This window comes from Ornithorhynchus anatinus, chromosome 4 (genome assembly GCF_004115215.2).
Source record: "Ornithorhynchus anatinus isolate Pmale09 chromosome 4, mOrnAna1.pri.v4, whole genome shotgun sequence".
Lineage (NCBI taxonomy): Eukaryota > Metazoa > Chordata > Mammalia > Monotremata > Ornithorhynchidae > Ornithorhynchus > Ornithorhynchus anatinus.
This window is the reverse complement of record NC_041731.1, coordinates 67,322,860-67,344,528: the sequence shown is the minus strand read 5'-3', so window position 1 is coordinate 67,344,528 and position 21,669 is coordinate 67,322,860. Positions and strand designations below refer to the sequence as shown.

The 21,669-nt window shown below is 39.4% G+C and overlaps 1 protein-coding gene and 1 non-coding gene across 3 annotated transcripts in view; both read right to left on the bottom strand.

Annotated features, from left to right (window-relative positions):
• The window catches only part of ZFPM2 (zinc finger protein, FOG family member 2), a 513,000-nt gene that overhangs the window by 277,708 nt on the left and 213,623 nt on the right, over nt 1-21,669 (bottom strand). The gene's annotated exons all lie outside the window — the stretch shown is intronic.
• Nucleotides 16,814-16,951, bottom strand: LOC114811630. The gene has a single exon (XR_003759326.1). It is a non-coding gene; the product is annotated as a small nucleolar RNA SNORA7 (small nucleolar RNA).

Genomic DNA, 21,669 nt, shown 5'->3' with positions numbered 1-21,669 from the left:
AATGCACAGCAAGTGCAGAAGAGCCACATATGCCTCGCAATCCATAGTTTGCTCTCCCTGGACACAGAGAAAACACATGTTATGGCAGAACAGAATGTACCTTGAGAATTCTCAGATCATTAACCTGTACACGTGATTCTCAGGAAATCCCGTTTCTGAGCAAAAATGCAGTGGTGGTGAAGTGAATAAGGACTCATGCTATTAAGAAAGCATTAAGCCTACAGGTTGTAGAATCCTAGGAAGCTTGATGATTTATATTATTTGAAAAGCAAGAGTACAAGACATGCCCACTGATAGGGAAACACTACCGAACTCGTGCAAGATTTATGAATATTGGCCAGTGAAGTTGAGCCTGTAGGCTTAGGCCTACAATTAAATTAAAATCCATTTACCCACAGCAGTTTCTATGGAAAGTGCTGCCTTTGGGGCACAACTTGAATGCCTGCATTGTAGAGAGATGTGCCCATTTTCAAATCTGCCTAGGGAGCCACAGATCATTGCAGATAGCACTCTCAAAATATATGCAAATTTAGTTGGCGCCATGCTTCTTCACGTGAGAGTGAAAAACCAGCTTAGTACTTAGTCACGGGAAGGCTTTTGAAGTTTAATAGGGAACAATAGCTTCAACAGGAAGGAAGTAATGGCACAGCTTTTCTTGGTGATAAATGAGACCAGATGCATGATTTGAAAATATAGAGCTACGTTTTAACTTCAGAGATAAGAAGTTAGAATTCTGTAGGTCAGTTTTGCAACAATGTAACTAGAAGAAACTGCAGACAACAGCAAAATGTTTCAAAGCCCTGTTGTGGCACTGAGATGATAATGATGTATAATGCAAAAGCTGAATTTCATATTCATAAATATTGTCTGCTGTTAAGTAACTTGAGAGAAAAAAGGAAACACAAGGGAAAATATTTCCAGCTGTAATTTTCTGAATTTTGGAACTTCTTCCTGATTTTTTTCCACTTTTCTCTACAAGCCCATCTATTTCCTCAGCAAATGGAACACCTTTGGAATCACTGGAAAATAGTAGCACAAGGGAGATTCACAAGAAATGAGAGACTGTGGAACCCTGAAATCACCTTCACAACATACAGTGTCTTATTTGAGAGCAGCATGTCTCTTTAAATGGAGCTTCCTATCTATGTGATAAGGATTTAAGCAGACCTTTTTGACTAGACCCTTTGACAAATGAGGAAACTCATGGATTTATCTGTTCAAGGTCAATCAGCAAGCCAGGAATAAAGCAGAAATTAGAACCCTCAACTCTACTCCTTCCAGCACATTTAACAAGGTCAGAACTGTGTGTTCCATAGCTACCATCTTAGTAGTAACAAGGCAATTTTACTAAATCAATTCTACTTTATCACATTTACTTGCTCCTCAAAATATTCCTATAAAACTAGATTGAATAGGTGAATGTTGGATCATATTTTAAAAAAACCTTTATTCACATTTATTTTATTTTGCAAAGATTGAAAGTTCATGGCAAGAGGAATGTGCTTAAAATTTCAAATAAATGGCTATGTGTTGATCATTAGGAAGAACTTTGACAAGAGGGATGGTGAACCAATGCAGCAAATTAACAAAGCAGGTTGCACTTTGTTCAGGAATAACAACAACAACAACTATAATGATAATGATGGTAATTGTGGCATTTGATCAATGCTTACTGTGTGCTGAGCACTATACAAAGCACTGGAATAGATATCAAGTAATCAGATGGGACAGAGCTCCTACCCCATATGGGCCTCAAAGTCTACGTAGGAGGGAGAGCAGGTATTTAATCCCCATTTCAGAGATGGGGAAACTAAGCAGTTAAATGATTTGCCCAAGGTCACACAGTGAGCAGGATGAAAAGTTGGGAGAGGGTGGACAAGTCTCTTTCTGACATCCTGCATTTAAGATCAGATCTGAAAGCATATGGGTAGACTGAATGACCTTCTATTGGCTCTCTGCAGTTGTTAGGATTCTAGGAATGAACCCCAAAAGGACATTCTGACTAATCTTTCAAGTAGTGCATACAAGCAGATAGCTCTTAGGGAAAAACTGCAGATAACAAGACTCAAGTGACGTAAAGCAATCGGGGATAGTGAACTTCTATGTAACAAAAGGCACTGTACAAATCCATGGCTCAGGGACAGAATAGAAATGGTCCCTGCCAAAGGTGGATAAGTGTCAACCAGATGACATATATCTATGTGAAAAGGACTTCAGGGAGCAGGGTCTCTTTTTCAACCATGCTCGTATACAGTACATAAGTATTGACATTACCTTTGGTAGCACTCATCGCCTCCAAGAAAGGAATCCAAAAATAAGGATGACAGAAAATACATAAATAATTTCTTAGAGAGTAGAAAATAAAACAAGGTAGCCTTTCTCCAATCGGCATGTAATATGTAATGTATATTACATGTATATGTAATGACCCATGTAATATACATGACCACAGACAGTAACATACACTCTGACTCAAAGGAATTCTTTGAAAGGTACAGGCTTAGCCTAATGTTAAATATAATGCAACCACAAGTCCAAGAATTTGCAAAAAATGACACTTTTCTCATCTTCCCTTTGCTCAGACACTCATTTCTTTTCCACATCTTAATATTAGCCTAACACTCATCATGCAAATGGTATGTGATCCTTTGGCTGTCTTGACGTATTTTCACAACTGAAAATAGCATTGAAGGCCAGAAACATGTCTTAAGTCCATAAATGTGTCTCCAGAATCTGCTCATGGAATTTGCAATCTGCACTGCATAGAAATTATACTGATTGTCAATGTTCCTATTTTTCCCATACAGCTTATAATTTATGGGTAGCCATGCTTGGCAGAGAATGATTTCTAGGTGTTCTAGCAGTTTTGCAGAATTTCTTACCTGAAAAATCTCCGAACAATAAACCTAAAAGCTCAGCAGGTATATATTCCGTGAAATATGCAGAATGGACCTTACCATGTACATATTTTCCCATTTTTTTCATTAACAGGGGGAGTCTTAAAATGTCTCCCATCTTTTTGAATTCATTATAATCACTCAATTTAGAGCTTGATCAAAAATATCTATGCCATCGTTGAATCTCTATGCTTTTTTTAAAAAATTCGCCTTCTCCATTCCTTTAATGTAGGCCCACATGCACAGGCAAAGAAACCTTCCAGGTACACCATTACTGCGGGTATCAGAATCACTTTCTGAAGTCTATTATCTACCGTGAACTATATTAAAGATTATTTGATTCTTCCCTTGAGTCTTGCCATAGGATGTGAAGAGATAAAATAGCACCCATTGCAAATAACCAAGACTTAGTACAATATGGCTTTTTTCTTTATCCCCTTTAAAGAAATCATCCAAATTCCAATATTCACTGAGTCTTTAAAATGCCCTTCCTAGAGAAAGCTAGAAAACTGCATATAGCCCAAAGTACACAATTTCAAATACTAGTCATGTTTGAATGGTAAAATTATGTATAATGTCTTGTCATTTCTCACTAGGAATAGGAGCCTACACTGCTAAACATCTTCTCATCATAAACACAGGGGAAATTCGGCCCACTTATCACATAGATGAATAATATTTACTGAGTGGACGTTTTGTTGTAGTCAGGAGATTGGAAATTGTAAATATGTATTCACAGGGCTCAGAGAGGCAAGGAAAGAAAAGTGAGGTTTTGGAATAAAGAGCTTCTGATGTGCTCAAGACCTCTTGGAAAGAGTCAGTTACCAACAAAGTCCCTCTAGACTGTAAGCTCATTGTTAAGGAACATGCCACCCACTCTGTTATACTGTATTCTCCCAAGCACTTAGGAGAAGCAGTGTGGCTTAGTGGAAAGAGCATGGGCTTGGGAGTCAAACGTCGTAGGTCCTAATACCAGCTCCGCCATTTCTCTATTGTGTGACCTTGGGTAAGTCACTTAATTTCTCTGTGCCTCAGTGACCTCATCTGTCAAATGGGGATGAAGACTGTGAGCCCCACCTGGGACAACCTGATTACCTTGTATCTCCCCCAGTGCTTAGAAAAGTGCTTGGCACATAATAAGAGTTTAACAAATACCAACACTATTATTTCAGTGCTCTGCACACAGTAAGCACTCAATCAATACAATTAATTGATTTTTTTGAGTCCCTAGAACTGGAGGATTTAATAAAGGGTTTAAGGAAAATATTTTCCCAGATAGCTATTCATCATAAGCAAACTTGGATGATCATGTTCATATTGTTTATCAGGAATCTATATATACCACAAACATATAAGCTCATTGTGGGCAGGGAATGTCACTGTTTATTTTTGTGTTGTACTTTCCCAAACACTTAATACAGTGCTCTGCACACAGTAAGCACTCAATAAACACAGTTGAATGAATGAAGTGTGAATACAATGGTGCATTCAGAAACATGGAACTAAGTGAAATCTGAGTTCAATAATTCCACCACACGAAAATTTACAAGAGGTCAAAAATGATACTGAAGTGGGGCCATCTGTCAATTCTCTATCCCATGAACATTAATCATTAGAATCCCCATAATGGAGCTGTCCATGACTCTGGGCAAACAGACAAGGCAAGATTCTTTTTGAAATAATCAGGTAGATTACAATAATCAATGGATATATTGAATATAATAAGCATTCATTTACAGTTTGAGGACAGAGACCGATATGACAATTAACTATGGAGTTGAGAAAAACCAACCAATTCCAGACAAAGATCAAAGTCCAGAATAGCTGCTCCTTAATTTCAAAATGAAGCTAGTTCTGCTCCAAAACAAGTACAACTTAATCCATTCATATTATGTGGAATATGTTATAAACACAAGTCATTTCCACTTCTGACTGTTTCTATCATTCCCTCATCAACTGATATATAGGCTTCTCTGAGTATTCAAGTACTAAGGACATTCCATTGTGACTAATTTTGCTATTTGAAGTTGACAATTATATACAGGCTCAAATGAATCAGTGAGGTGTATATCAAAAAGGCTAGCCTCAAGCAGCTTCCGAAGCTTTTATATCAGTGCCATTACTTCCGGCAGGATAAACATCTCCTAAAGTACTTAAGCAGCTGATTATCTCGGTTACACAAATTACTTAGCTCCTGTACAGTCCTACGTGTTCAAGAACCAAAGAGTTTGTTAGAACGGTCACTATTACCCCACTATGGGAAGGGTGCTAATAGCTAAGAATACCAAATTATTTGATCCTCTATGCCCTTTCCACAAGTTTCTCTACTTTAAGAACTTGTGTTTTACTTTTGAAACATTTGTGACTTTGTTGAAACCAACTACAATATCATGTTGCTACCTACTTCAATGCAGTCAGTCACTGAAAGTAACTGATAATTGATCCTCTGCCACATTTTTCCTTTGGTGATGTCAAAACAGGCACAAAACCTTTAGAGTTGACTGACTCTCCTCATTAATTGCTAGAGACCTAAAAATGACTTTCTGCTCTGACCAGAACAACAAAAAATAGTTCAAGTGCCACCTGTATTAGATGAGATTCTTTAATTCCCTAGAAATTGCCAGTCTGTAAAGATGGATATATTGCTTAAAGAACTCACCCACTTGATAGAATGAGATGCTTTGTGCTATTTCTTCCATGTGTAGATTTATCCCAAGAGATGAGATAAGATACTCCCAGGATTCTCCCAAAACTAGATAATTCCCTGACTTTACAGACACACACTCTTCTCTCACTCTTAATTCTGGTAAATGGATCTTATTTTTGGCTGTTCTTCTCACCCACTGCATTGTAACCTTCTTGAGACCAGGGATCCTATCCTTTCCTCTTTAGTAATGTTACCCGAGTGTCAAATATGGTTCTCTGAACACAGTAGGAGCTAAATAAATATAGCTAATGTTGATATTTGGAAGAAACCACTAGGTTTTCATGAAGAGCAAATTGAGCAAAACATAGTTAAATTATTTCTCTGACAGTTTGGCATGTCCAGGAGACTCTGGAGAAGCAATGTATGTAATTTATCTCTACCAGTAAAACCTCTTACTCTATCTCATGTGACATCCCCAGTGACAGCCTGAGAAAGAATGGATTTGGTCATGTCTTGCCATCGTGAAGTAGTCTCAGAATTTTGATTAACTTTTAAGGCTAGTCAAATTTGCTAGGTCATTTCCAGAGCCCAGATCTATTGATAATATTGCAAGGTATGCTGGTGTATATTAAAAAGGTGCCATTATCAAGTTGGGCTATCAGATGAAGGATTAGCCCATCGATCATTCCTGATATCAGATGCATTTATTATCTTCAGTTGTAACCTGAGTGAAGGATTAGAGCTTGGGGTTCAAATTTGTAGTACTAAATTGAGCAGGCAGTTGCCACTTTGAATTACATTCCAAAGTGGATTTCAAAGTGATCTGGGAGAATAGGGAAGATAGAATAAAAATAGATGAAATTCAATATGGAAGAGAACCAGATTGTTCCTGAAACACTAAAAGTACACCAAGGAAACAATTAAAGTTGGGAAATACTACTATTAATAATAATGATTGTGGTATTTGTTAAGTGATTACTATGTGCCAGGTATTGTACTAAGCTCTGGAGTAGATACAAGCAAATTGGGTTAGACACAGTCCCTGTCCCACATGGGGCTCATAGTTTCAATCCCATTTTACACATGCAGTAACTGAGGTATAGAGAGGTGAAGCGACTTGCCCAAGGTCAGACAGCAGACAAGTGGCAGATCAGGAATTAGAACCCATGACCTTCTGGCTCCCAGGCCTGTGCTCTCTATATACTACAATTGTGGAATAATTTAAGGTCTTTCTATATGTCAAGCATGGCAAAGTTAAACAGGTCAGAGATGTTCCTGTCCCAGAGGGAATTTGCAGTTAGAATAGGAGGGAGAACATACTTGAATCCCCTTTTACAAATGAGAATATTAATACATAGAGAAGTTAAATGATTTGCCCAAGGTCACACAGCAGCCAAGTGGTAGAGCTTGGATTAGAACCTCAGTTCTCTATCAGGCCTGTGCTCTTTCCAATAGGCCATGTTGCTATCAAACTGTGAAAGACTGAGTAGGCACAACTGTGGCAGAAAAAAAAAGCGAGATTAATAGTTGTCCAGATTCTTAATATCGGTTAGTACTGTAACGCTGCTTTTAAGTTGCCAGCTTCAGATCAGCTATATAAACAGTAGTACTATTCAGGGACTATCCAGTTAGTTTTCTTTACCAATTTTTTATAAAAATACAGAGTTCAGTGAAAGAGTGCTAAATACAGTTTTCCAGAGACTACACTGTAAAGTGTATTAATGTGTTTCCAATACATTTATTTTAAAATATCAACCTAGCAAGTTTGTATATATATATATACACACCAGCCACTGATGAGTGGTTTGGAGAGAAGAATATGTTGACAGGATCAAATAATGATTGCCTGTCTTAAAATCACATTAGAATCAACAATACTTAAGGACATATGACCTTGTACTTATTAGGAACAAATTAAAATAAGTCCATTTGAAAAACACACACAGAAGGAAAACGTTATTAATAACTTTAAAAAGTTGTCATTCAAATTCATCATATTGATGGCAGTGACTAGTGTAACTGCTCTGATAATAGCAAAAAAAAACTACTAGTTGTTAGCTAGGGAACTATGTTTCTAAGGTGAAATAGTTTAACAGAAAAAAGGGGCAGTAATTTTAATAAGGTTAGTTGCTTCCTTAAAGTTTAGGATGGGAACAAAAATGAATATAAACCACCCATTTTTGATGAGAGATTATGTCACCCCTACAATCAGAGAGATTTGGTGGCTGTTCTTGCAGAAGAAAGTGATAGGCAATTGTACAGGGGAAGGAAAAATGTCACAGTATTTTGATAAGACAGCGATGAACTTTTTTCCCCCTGGTGCCATTACCCAAGCGAAACGAACAAAATGCATCATTTATAACCCACAGCTCCACCATTATCTCCTGGTGAGACACTTGTTTTAAAACACACAAGGACCTTTATTTCTTGAGGACTAAAGCTCTCTGTGAGTCTCCGCTTTCCTTTCGAGCCATGAAAGAAAGTTGACACTTGTGTGGGCCAAAGTTTCCAAGCAACCACACAAGGGCACTTATACAGCCGCCAGGTCACCCCTCGTTCTGAAGTACAGAGGAAGCATATGAACAGTGTATGTCCCTTTGATCACTGATACCATCAAAAAGTGATGTGGAGAAAAAATCCTGCTCTTTTGAAAAGAAGTGTTGGAGTGGTTTAAAGAATTTGATCTTAACATATACTCAGTAAAGAAAAGCTGTTTGAATGGATACTGTAAAACTTCTACTTAACCATCAACATTTGTCTTTATTCTGACATTATTTATTCACAGGATTTTTCTCTTCTTTGTCCCAGATCTCCTCCTACATGGCAGAAAGACTGCTCTGACAATGTCATCTATTTGAAAACTATGACCCAGTTAATGACTTGGCTTTGCAGATTAAATAGTTTTGAATGGAGACAGGGATTTATCGTCATTTGACTACAGAATAGATCTGAAAATTTCATACTTAGCTGGGACAAATTATATCTTCAACTGCACTCCTTATCAGGCAACTTTACTGGGAGGGAAATTGAGTGGAGAACGAATCAAGGTGGCAAGGTATTCAAAGAGCCTCTAAAGAAAGGTGTTCACAAATCATAAAAGCCTAAGAAAAATTTTAAAGCACAAACTCAAATAATGAGACATTGAGTGGTGGTGCCCACTGAGGCAGACCCTGTGGAAAGATCATGTGACTAATGAGCAGAATCAAAACGAACACTTTGAACCAAATAGTAAATACACCAAAACAGCAAAGAATATCCTTCCGAGTTGCACAAAATCAATTGCTGATCGTATGTCTTTTGTTAAGTAAAATTTATCTTCAGAGATGTCACTTTTGACCATGCCTAGCTACATATCTCAAACATGCATAATGCTTGAAGATTGAATTTTGTTTCATAAAGGGTATTTTGCTTTTGAAAGTGATATGATAACCTGGCAAATTCCTGTAAAGCTAGCTTTAATCTTCAGTAGTTGGTGCCAATACACATCTTCAGGTGGTGAGTCTTGGAGCACACCCTAGATTAAAAAAGGAAAATTCTAATGAAAGATCCATTTAGTTCTGGCATTGGATTCTTTCTTTCTTTTTTTAAGAAAGAAAAATGGGGAAGACCAAAGGGTCAGCCTGAGTATGAAAACTCATGTTTTCCCTAAAATGTTGGAGACATTTTTTAACCTGATGTAAACATCAATCAGTGATCAAGGAACTGATGGTGGGAGAGATAAGATGAGGTACAGTAGTAGGCTGGTATTAGAGGAGTATCATGTGCAGCCTAATTGTTGGATTGTTGTGGGAGAGCAACAAGGATAAGTAGAGGGGGTTGAGTGTCTTGAGGTTAATGGTGAGGAGTCCCTTGTTGGTGGATGGCCAGCCATTAGAAGTACCTAAGGAGTGGAAAGAGGTGTGCAAAATGATTTTTTTATAAATATGATCTGGAAACAGTTGAAGTACAGATTGGAGAAGGGAGGGGGAGAGGCTGGAGGTACAGAGGTCAGGGAAGTGGTTGATACAGTAACTGAGATAATGACAAAAGCTTGAAATATGTGGAAGCTGTTCAGATGTTGTGAAAGGAGGCAATCCTGGAGGTGTTTTGGAGATAAAACTGACAAGATTTATGATTGGCTGAAGATGCATGTTGAAGGACAGATATGAATTAAGGATAATGCCTAGGTTGCAGATGTATGAAACAGCTAAGATATGGCAATGTCAAGAGTGATGGAAAATTAAGACCCAGGAGAGAACATGGGAGGGAAGATGAGAAATTAGATTTTGGACATGTTGAATTTGAGGTGAGGGCAAGACATCCAGGTAGAGATACCCTCAAGGCAGGAGTTAGTTTTGCCAAACTAACTCTCTTCCCCTCTTCAAAGCTCCACTGAGAGCTCACCTCCTCCAAGAGGCCTTCCCAAACTGAGCCCCCCTTTCCATCTGCTCCCCCTCCTCTCCCCCCCACCCTCTGCTCCTCCCCCTTCCCCTCCCCTCAGCACTGTGCTCACTTGTATATATTACTTATTACCCTATTTATTTTCTTAATGAAGCATTCATCCCCTTGATTCTATTTATCTTGATGATGCTGTCTTGTTTTTGTTTTGTTCTGTTTTGCTTTGCTGTCTGTCTCCCCCATTTAGACTGTGAGCTGTCATTGGGCAGGGATTGTCTCTGTTGCCGAACTGTACATTCTAAGCCTTTAGTACAGTTGTCTGCACATAGTAAGCACTCAGTAAATACTATTGAATGAATGAATGAATGAATGAGAAAATATGAGGGCTGTAGAGATAGCCTGAGGAGCCAACTGGGTAGAGATGATACTTGAAGCCATGGAAGCAGATGAGTTCCCCAAAAGTATTGGTGTAAATACAGGGTAGAAAGGGACCAAAAACTGCTTTGCGAGGAACGACTACCATTAGGAGGCAAGAAGTAGAGGAGGAGCCTCCGAAATAACCTGAAAAGGTGCTTCCAGAGCTTAAGAGAAGCAGAAAAGGACCATGTCAGTGAAACCAAGATTTGATTGTGTTTCCAGGAGAAAGGGTTTGTTCACAGTGGCCAAGATAGTTGAGACATTACGGAAAATTAGGAAGAAGTAGAGTCTATTAGATTTAGCAAGGAGGAAGTCACTATAGCTTTTGGAGAACAGCTTCAGTGGACTGTGGGGACTGAAGATAGACTGCATGGTGTTGAGAAAGGAGGTAGGTGGAGAGGAAAATAGTGGGACCAGAGGGAAATAACTTATTCAAGAAGTTTGGACAGTAATGGTAGGAGGGAGATGCGATAGCTTGAAAGGGTCGGGGGTGGTCATGGAATATTTTTTTAGGATAGAAGATACATGGGTATTTGAAAGTATTCTCCTTGCAGCAACATAATAATAATAATGATAATAATTATAACAATGGTATTTCTAAAGTGTTTACTTTGTGCCAGGCATTGTACGAAAGGCTGGGGTGGATACAAGCAAATGAGGTTGGACACTGTCCCTGTCCCACAAGGGGCTAAATCATCATTTTACAAATGAGGCAACTGAGGCACTGAGAAGACAAGTAACTTGCCCAATTTCACAGAGCAGACAGGTGGTGGTGGAGCCAGAATTAGAACCCAGGTCCCCCTGACTCCCAGGTCCACGCTCTATCCATTAGGCCCCACCTCGTCTCATGTTGCTGCGCTTATGGAATGCGCTAGAAATTAGCACATATCAACTAGCCAAAAGTTAGTGTGACAATATAATAACGTATATTAGTACAAATCAAGTTTTCCTCTCGATAAGATTTTAGATGGCTTCTTTCATAATGTATCTTCCTGCATATTTCTACACTCAACTCAGCAATTCACATTGATATTTGGATGAATCAGGGTCCTGAAGCCAAAATTCCATAAAAGATAATCATAAGTAATTTCAAAGGGTTTGTCCATAGTGGCCAAGATCATTCATACACCGTGGAAAATTAGGATGATGTAGAGTCGTCATAACTGATATCTCTCTTTTGATAATCCACTATGCTAATGTGTTTGCATATGACTTGGTCTTACATGTTAAATATTTTTGATGACTGTAATTTAAAAGCTGTTTAAGGGAAAAGCCTTTAATGTACCATCAAATATACGAAGGAATAATTTCACTAAGAGTCCCTAAATAAAATGCTTTGAAAACATTTTCAAGGAAGTTTAAAAATGTTTCACAGCTTTAGAGAGATCAACAAAACCTCTTTAATACAACAGCACTTCATATTCATTTAGCCAATATACAACATATGATCAAGTATAAGGTGACAGCTGCATAATTTCTTTAGCAACAAAAATTGCATTAATATCACTAATAACTTAATTTCATACACAAAATAAAAGGTTGGCATGCTTATAACTTTGCTGATGCAAGATGTTTGTATACTCCAAGGTGAGTAGAAAAAATATTAGCTAAATATCACAAATTCTTACTAGGATTGTTCCTCATAAGTAAACTGGATACTGGAAAGGGAACCATAGCTGCTAAGGCAGATGATTTTCCTGCTTCTCTATTAAAGTTAATGAAACATTTTAACGGAAACACCCAGTACTCTCCATTGAAACAGAATTTTGAGCAACTCGTCCAGGAGCAATATACACTACCAATAAGAAAGTCCAGTAATTAAGCTGCATACATGTCTGCCCCCATGATCCCTTAGCTCATGCATGTGACACATATACACAATTAGCTCTTCTCACCTATTTTTTATAGCTTATGTTCTTAACACAAATGTACTATTCCCGTGGCTATTTTACTATGTACTATTCCAATCACACAACAATGTATTCTCGAAAGCTGACCAGGGGAGTGCATCTTCGTTCCCTCATCACCCTGGCAGATCCCTGCCACAAGAGGACTGGGAGGCAACACTTGGTGGGGGGGGGGATGGCAGATGCCTGCCCTTTTTCTCTCTGATGGGCTCCTTTAAATCAAGAGTAGGAGGTAACAGAATGGGATTGGAGTAGCAACCCACATATTTAATCCATCACTAAATCTTATAGGTTCGACCTTTACAACATCACTAAAATCTGCCCCATCATCTCCATCTAAACTGCTACCACGTTAATTCAATCACTTATCTATATTACTTACACCTTGATTGCCGTATCAGCCTCCTGTCTCTCCCCATTCCCGTCCATACTTCACTCTGCTGCCTGGATCATTTTTCTACAGAAACATTCAGGCCATGTTTCTCTTGTCCTTGAGAACTTCCAGTAGTTGCCCATCCACCTCTACACCAAACAGAAACTACTCACCGCTGACTTTAAAGCACTTAATCACCTTGCCCCCTCCTACCTCACCTTGCTACTACAACACACCCTGCACACTTGGCTCCTCTAATGCTATCCTTCTCACTGTACCTCGCTCTCAACTATCTCACCACCGACCTATCCCCCACATCCCGCCTCTGTCCTGGAACGCCCTCCCTCCTCATATCTGACAATTACTCTCCCCCCATTCAAAGCCTTAATGAAGGCAAATCTCCTCCAAGAGGCTTTCCCTAACTAAATCCTCCTTCCCTCTTCCCCTACTCCCTTCTGCATCATGCTGATCTGCTCTCTTTATTCAACCCCTCTTTCAGGCCCTTGACACTTATGTACATATCTGTAATTTATTTATATTGTTGCTGTCTCTCCCACTTGGCTCATTGTGTCTATTATGCTGCTAAACTGTACTCTCCCAGGTGCTTAGTACAGTGCTTGCATACGGTAAGCACTCAATAAATATGAATGACTGACTGACTGACAGTAACTCTGAAAATGGCAGGAACACCAGAAACTTCTAGACCCATGTGCCTGCCTCAAAGCCATACCTCCAAGTAACATTATTCTTCAGCTCTAGTAACACCTAGTACCTCCAAACAACTAAGAAACAATTTTTCTGCTTGTTGGAAAGTATCTCGCCACAACTGGGGTATCTCAGAGACTGAAGTAGTATTCATATATGAGTGGAAATTCTTCCTTTTGGACAGATATTTTACTTACTAAGATTTCAAGGAGACTGAGGAAGTCTCTCTGCCATGCTGGATAGATCTCCATCAGCAGGACCATAATTCCCCTCACATGATAGGCATGAAAGAGAACATTTAAATCCAGGTAGACAAAGGAGTCTCTGACCACCATAGCAACTAATGACTTTGTTAAGCACTTACTATATTTCAAAAACTGTTCTGAGCACTGGGGCAGAGTGGAGTTTATCAGGTTGGACACAATTCCTGTCTCATAATGGGGAACAGAGTCCAAGTAATGTCTAGTAAAGCCAATTGCTAATGTTGTCCTGGTTGGGAAGGAAAGACTAAGCACTGTGACTTCACAGATTGAAACTAGACTTTGGAATGTAAACGCTATTCTCAAATATAGCTTTTAGACAGGCTGTCAAAGATAGATTGTCCACAACAGGAATGTTCAGACATAGCTGTTGCCAATTTTTAAGGCATGCCATTTTCCCTTTATTTTTGAAATTGGTGATATCTTTGGCAAAGCACACAATGGCTAAAGTCACCATGAAGAACTCTAATGATTGGCTAAAAGATATCCCTATTAAAGGAGGGGATAATGGATTTATCTGACAGAACTTTTTTTATGAAATCAGGCTTGATATTTCCCAGGTCTCTCTTCTCTTCAAGGGGTTTATAAATTGCTTTTATGATTTTTTCCCCACAAAAGCAATTTCCAGTATTTTTCTAATATAGAAGTTAAATTTATACCCTAAGGTGTCCAGAATAATTCTTTTTCCTTCTTTATAGACAGGCACCCCTTCTATATTCATTTTGCCTGTCTTCAAGTGCACCTTCACAACTCTCCATTAGTTTTCAAAATGGAGGCTACTGCCCACTGACTATAGTAATTCCTACAGTTCTTTTAATATCTTAAAGCTGCTAACAAGGAAGAAAGTAAGGCCCAGATTGCCTGCATACACTAGAACAAGAGAATCAATCAGTGGTATTTTTTGAGCACTTACCTTGCACTTTACTAAGCACTTGAGAGAGGACAATGGAATTAGCAGACACATTTCCTGCCCATAAAGAGTTTACAGTCCACAGGAGGAAACAGACATTAATATAAATAAATAAGTAGTTAATAATATATAATTTTAAAGGTATGTACATAAGTGCTATGGATTTGGTGATGGGGTATATCAAACACCCAAAGATTAGGATACCAGTGCACAGATGAAAAGAGAAAACTGGTAACAAGAAAATAATGAAAAAATGAATGATTAAATAAACAGAATAAACAATTCTTTTTGTACAGAAGCATGGAAGATGGCTGACATGATGAGGTGGATTACTAGGAAAGAGCTCCTGGATAAGGTGTTTTTTAGGAGGGCCTTGAAGGTGTAGGAGGGATGTGGTTTGGCAGATTGGAAGGGGAAGGAAGGAATTCATTTCTTTGGGAAGAGAGTCAAAATTAATAGAAGATGGAAGAGTTGAGGGCAAGGTACAGAGGATTGCTTTGAAGGAGCAAGCCATGCAAGATGTGATTTTAGCAGGCGAAGGGAAGGGAAAAATAAGGGTTTCAGCCCCTTTTTCTGTTTCTCTTTGAGTCAACTATTTCCTCTTGGTCCCCACTTCTTAATGTTTGATCACAGTTTTTGCATCCCTAAACATCTCTCCCATATTTGCTGCATGGTATATGCTTTTAATCGATAGTATCCATTTATTGTGCACTTTCTATTTGTGGAGAGCTTAGGAGAGAAGAGTAGAATAGAGCTGGTGCACATGATCTCCACACAGGGAGCTTACAGACTAGACTCTCCTTCATTTTCTTAGCCTGTCCTGTACCCAGAAGTGACAGAAGTGAGTTATTTCTAGAAAAAGAGCCAAGAATAATTGTTGAGGAGGCAAAACTGAGCATAAGTGAATAACTTGAGTCAATCAGAGAAAGTAGCAATTATGCTCAGGGCAAAACTAACTTGAAAAAAAATACCTGACCAGTCACATTTCTTAAAGGTAGAAATAGAAGCAATCCCATTTTCATCCCAAGAACAATATTCACAAAATGATAGAATTCCTCACAGACAGCTACTGTAAGAGAGAGCTCACTTTCCTGCCTGAACTCTGATGACACCACTAGGCTTTTGAGCAGACACAGCAGGATTGGAGTTTTAGATTGGGGGTGGGGTTTGCCTAGATGTCAGTTTTTAAAAATCATATTTCAAGGACCATCTGACAAATGTTGTGAGGCCATTAAGGTAAGGTCTGGTAGCACTTGGTACAAATGGAGTTATGACATGCTGAGAAGGGATTTCCTGTTGTAATACTGACATCAGAGGTTACTTTTTATTCTAATACATTATGGAAACTTGCAAAAATATCACTTTATCCTGATCTCTTTCCCCAAGTCTGGGGAATGAAGATAAAAGCCTTGAAGTAAAGAACATTTCTCTACCAGAGTTGCAAATAAAATAACTACATAAAACTTAAGACCTTTATTTAAAAATTTAAAATCCATATTGGAACTTACTAGCTTAATTTTAATATTATATCCCGAAATATATCTGGTGTATTTAGCCACCAAACTAATTTTATATCTAGAACACATAACACCACATGCATCGGTGTGTAAGTATCTATACACACATGCATTTAGGAATTTACACATGGTAAACATGTGCATAAATATTTGAACGTATGCAATTAAAGTATTCCTTAATGGTTTGGAAAAAGACTTCACACATTAACCAAAAACATTAATTGTGATCGTTATGAATTATAATAGAGGGTCATACAAGCATGCATTATCGTGTGAACAATAACTCTTACATAAGTTTTTTAATTGATGATAATGAATGTAGATTCTACCACAATCCTGTTTCCACTATTGGTAAATAATTTAGATCTCCTCAGACTGCAAAATCCTTGAGGTCAGAAATTTTGCCTTTTACTTCTATGGTACTGTCTCAAGTGTTCAAGATAGCACTCATAATAGGTGCTCAACAAAATCAATCTATGGTATTTACTGAGTGCCTACAGTGCTCAGAGTACTGTACTAAGCAGTTGGAATTACAATACAACAGTCCTGGCAGACACTTTACCTGTCCACAAGGAGCTTATTGTCTTGTCTTATGCTGTCAAGTGGTCTCTGACCCTGATGCCATGGACACATCTCTCCTAGAATGACAAACCTCCATCTGCAAACGTTCTAGTAGTGTATCCACAGAGTTTTCCACAGAGTCTTCTTGGTAAAAATACAGAATTGTTCCTTCTGAGCAGTAAACTTGAGGCTCCGTCCTCAACTCTCTCCCACGTCACATTGCCCAGCACAGGTGAGTTTTGACTTATAGCAGATTGCCTTCCACTTGCTAGCCACTGGCCAAACTAGGAATGGAATGGGCATGGCTCTGCTTGACTCCCCCTCTTGTAGTCGAGACTGGTAGAGTATTAGAAACTCTCCAGGTGTGAACCTGAGAGGAGAAGGAGTTTATATACATCTTATTTTTGATGAGTGCAATGTGGGTAATTTCTCTTTACTCAACCTGTAAGTGAGGGTCTTCTCCAGAGAATTAGTCCTCTTAAATATATGTCCAAAACATGCTAATCAAAGTCAAGTCATTTGGCCTTCTGAAGACTGCTTTGGTCTTTACAGACTGAGATACTCATTTCTCATGTGGCAACATCAGCTACTGGAGGTACTGAAGCTTTTATTCTGGCCATGTCAAAAACACTCATGAAAGGCACTTAATCATTCATTCATTCATTCGTATTTATTGAGCACTTACTGTGTGCAAAGCAGTGTACTAAGCGCTTGGAATGTACAATTCCGGAACAGATACAGACAATCCCTGCCCAACAAGGGGCTCACAGTCTAAAAGGGGGAGACAGACAACAAAACAAAACAGTCAGGCAATACTAACAAAACGTGTTGTATTGGCCATGTTCAGCATTTCTCTTGACTTTGAATCTGCCTCTTATGGAACCAATATTCCCAATGCCTTTCCCAAGGAGAGGCCAGTCTGTCTACTTCAGTTGTTTTTCAACTAGCCACCGATATGCCACCAAAGTTTGATATGTCTGACACTAAGATAACTGTCTTCATTTCTCCCCCTGGGTGTGTCCGCATTCAACCGATCACATGTACAAGATGTCTGAATATCTTGCCATCATTTATTTTTCACACTAAACTCTGCTCAGTCCATCTGTGCTGATCTGAACAGTGCTTTTAATACTGGTGAGCTTACTACATTCCAGGATCTCACTTGTTTGATCTGTCTTTCCAACTGTGGGTATGATTCATAGGTCAGTCAATTGTATTTTCTGAGCACTTACTGTGTATGCAGAGTACTGTGCTAAGTGCTTGGGAGAGTACAACATAGCAATAGAAAAGACACATTCCCTGTTTACAACAAGCTTACAGTGGAGAGGGTGTCACTGATGCTATGGAATAGGCACCTGGATGTGCCTTTTTTGGTAGGTCTGTGTCTTTCATGAGAAGCAGTGTGGCTTAGTGGACAGAGCATGGACTTGGGAGTCAAAAGGACCTGGGTTCTAATTCTGGCTCTGCCACATGTCTGTTGTGTGACCCTGGGCAAGTCACTTCCCTGGGCCTCAATTACCTCATCCATAATAATAACAATTATTATTATTATGGTATTTGTTAAGTGCTTACTATGTGCCAGGCACTGTACTAAACTCTAGGGTGGATATAAGCAAATCGGTTTGGATGCAGTCTCTGTCCCACAGTCAAATGGGGTTTAAGACTGTGAGCCCTATTTGGGGCAGGGACTGAGTCTAACCTGATTAACTTGTATATACCCCAGCACTTAGAACAGTGCTTGGCAAATAGTAAACTCTTAACAAAGTACGATAATTATTATTAGTAGTAATAATAATAATATGACTCAGTGGAAAGAGCATGGGCTTTGGACTCAGAGGTCATGGGTTATAATCCTGGCTCTGCCTCTTATCAGCTGTGTGACTTTGGGCAAGTCACTAAAATTATCTGTGCCTCAGTTACCTCATCTGGAAAATGGGGATTAAGACTGTGAGCCCCATGTGGGACAACCTGCTTACCTTGTATCTACTCACTGCTTAGAACAGTGCTTGGCACACAGTAAGCACTTAACAAATATTAAAATTATTAGTATTAATTATTATTATAGGTCCTGGCTTTGCAGCCATTCAACCCTGCTTAGCAGACCTTTAATTTGATATGAAGCTTGATATCTCATTAGTAAATTCTACATCTCTCAAGTACCTATGGACTTCCTCACTCATGTTTATACAGTTTGGTTTACACCATACCATTCCAATAGGTCACTACATGGCTAAATCCATGTCTCAGTAGTAAAGTTTTCTGAGAAAAGAATCACACAAAGGAGGAGACATCTCTCACGGTGGACAGCAGAAACAGGAATCTTAGAAATAGTAGGATGGGGTGGTTGGTGAAGATTACAGCAATATACCACTAAGGCCCTGCCCATCAGTGGTCCTCTGGAACATTATGGCACTACACTGTGGTGAATTTGGCTGCAAAATCCTGGCTCCGTCATTTGTCTGCTGTATAACCTCAGGCAATTCACTTGATTTCTCTGTTCCAGAGTCATCTCATCTGTAAATTGGGGATTAAGACTATGAGTCCCATGTGGGACATAGACTATGTCCAACCTGATTAGTTTGTATTTAGCCCAATGTTCAACTGGCACATGGTAAGTGCTTAAGTACTACTAAAAATGTCTTTGAACTTATGATTTTCATAAATCCTTCACAATGTGCAATACTAGATCCCGATTACTCACTTGTTGAACCCGCTGACCCAAGCGAAAAATGACTGGGAGGAACTTGAGAATACAAATTCATTCATTCAATAGTATTGACTGAGCGCTTACTATGTGCAGAGCACTGTACTAAGCGCTTGGAATGAACAAGTCGGCAACAGATAGAGACAGTCCCTGCCGTTTGACCGGCTTACAGTCTAATCGGGGGAGACAGACAAACAAGAACAATGGCAATAAATAGAGTCAAGGGGAAGAACATCTCGTAAAAACAATGGCAACTAAATAGAATCAAGGCGATGTACATTTCATTAACAAAATAAATAGGGTAATGAAAATACCCTACAGTTGAGCAGACGAGTACAGTGCTGAGGGGATGGGAAGGTAGAGGGGGAGGAGCAGAGGGAAATGGGGGGAAAAGAGGGTTGAGGAGAGGTGAAGGGGGGGCGGTAGAGGGAGTAGAGGGAGAAGGGGAGCTCAGTCTGGGAAGGCCTCTTGGAGGTGAGTTTTAAGTAGGGTTTTGAAGAGGGGAAGAGAATTAGTTTGGCGGAGGTGAGGAGGGAGGGCATTCCAGGACCGTGGGAGGACGTGGCCCAGGGATCGACGGCGGGATAGGCGAGACCGGGGGATGGTGAGGAGGTGGGCAGCAGAGGAGCGGAGTGTGCGGGGTGGGAAGTAGAAAGAGAGAAGGGAGGAGAGGTAGGAAGGGGCAAGGTGATGTAGAGCCTTGAAGCCTAGAGTGAGGAGTTTTTGTTTGGAGCAGAGGTTGATAGGCAACCACTGGAGGTGTTTAAGAAGGGGAGTGACATGCCCAGATTGTTTCTGCAGGAAGATGAGCCGGGCAGCGGAGTGAAGAATAGACTGGAATGGGGCAAGAGAGGAGGAAGGGAGATCAGAGAGAAGGCTGACACAGTAGTCTAGCCGGGATATAACAAGAGCCTGTAGCAGTGAGGTAGACTTGTTATATGGTACTCTCCCAAGCACTGAGTACAGTGTTCTGCAAAGAGTAAATGCTCAATAAATGACTGATTGCATAAACTATTAGCACTAAAGCTCAGTTCCTTAAAGATGATTGATCGATTAATTCGTTCACACAGTCTGGGTCTGAGGTCTTCATTACTAAACTAAGGGTAGCTTGCTGTTTATGATGGGAGACTAGACTCTTCTCTTTCTATCTGGGTGTCATTGAAAATGTAGGCTAGCCACAAAATTTAATGAAAGTATTAAGTTTTATGAAAATAAAACTTTTGGTTATGTGTATGTATCACTACTGCAGACTGGTATAAAATTTCAGTTTATTTCAGCCTATTGTCAATTCATACCCTGCTAAATTGTAAACTTTGTAAAAGCAGGGGTACTCTCAAGAATTTAGTACAGTGCTTGGCATGCAATAAGCACTCAGTAAATACCACTGAAAAGTATTCTACTGATTCTGCAAAATAATTAACTATCATTGCATGATTTCTTGTGCACTTGCTTCCAAAGCATTCAACCATATGCAGCAATTCAAACAATAAATAAGTTATTGAGTGCTTACTCTGTATAATAAATCCACTGCACTAAGAACTTGGGAGAGTACAATACAATAAGTAGGAATTTGTGAATATTTGTTTCAAAATCCAGAATCCTCTCCCCGCTCTTCAAAGATTGATTGAAGGCACAATTCTTTCAAGAGAGCTTTCCAGACTAAGCCCCACTTTTTCTCATCCCCCACTCCCTTCTGACTCTCCCTGTCTTTCTCCCTTTACTCTTCCCCCCATCCCATCCCCACAGCACTTATTCATATATCTATAATTTTATTTATTTGTATTGATATCTGCACACCACCACCCCCTTTAGGTTGTAAGCTCACTGTGGGCAGGGAATGTCCTGTCTCACTGTCTCACAATATTGGTGAGCAGCAAAAAATTGGGTGAAAGTCATTGGTGACCTTGGGGAGGGCAGTTTCTGAGAAATAAAGGAAGGGGCTGGAGCCAGATTTGAAAGGGGCCAAGGAGGGAATAGGATGAGAGTAAGTGGAGGCAGCAGGTTGCAAACAACTTGATCAAGACATTTGGAAATGAATGGCATGAGGGAGATGAAGAGATAACTGGAGGAATAACTGGAGCTGTAAGGAGTAGGCAGGGTTGTTTTTTTTAATATAGGGATTCATGGGTGTGTTCAAAAGTGAATGACTGAAGAAGGTGGTAAGCAAGGGAGAAAGGTAGGGCAGAAGTGTGAAGTTGGTGCTAAGCAAGGTAGAAAAGTAGGAGGTGCAGGTCAAAAGTGGATTTTGAGAGTAAATAGGAGAGCTCTTTGAGATACTTCTGGGAAGGATGGAAGAGTCAAAAAGAGGATAAGAGGAAGGGGAATTTAGTAAGATCACATTTAATGGTTTCCTGATTCCTTGCTTTCCTTTATCTTTCTCGTTCATTCTGTTGC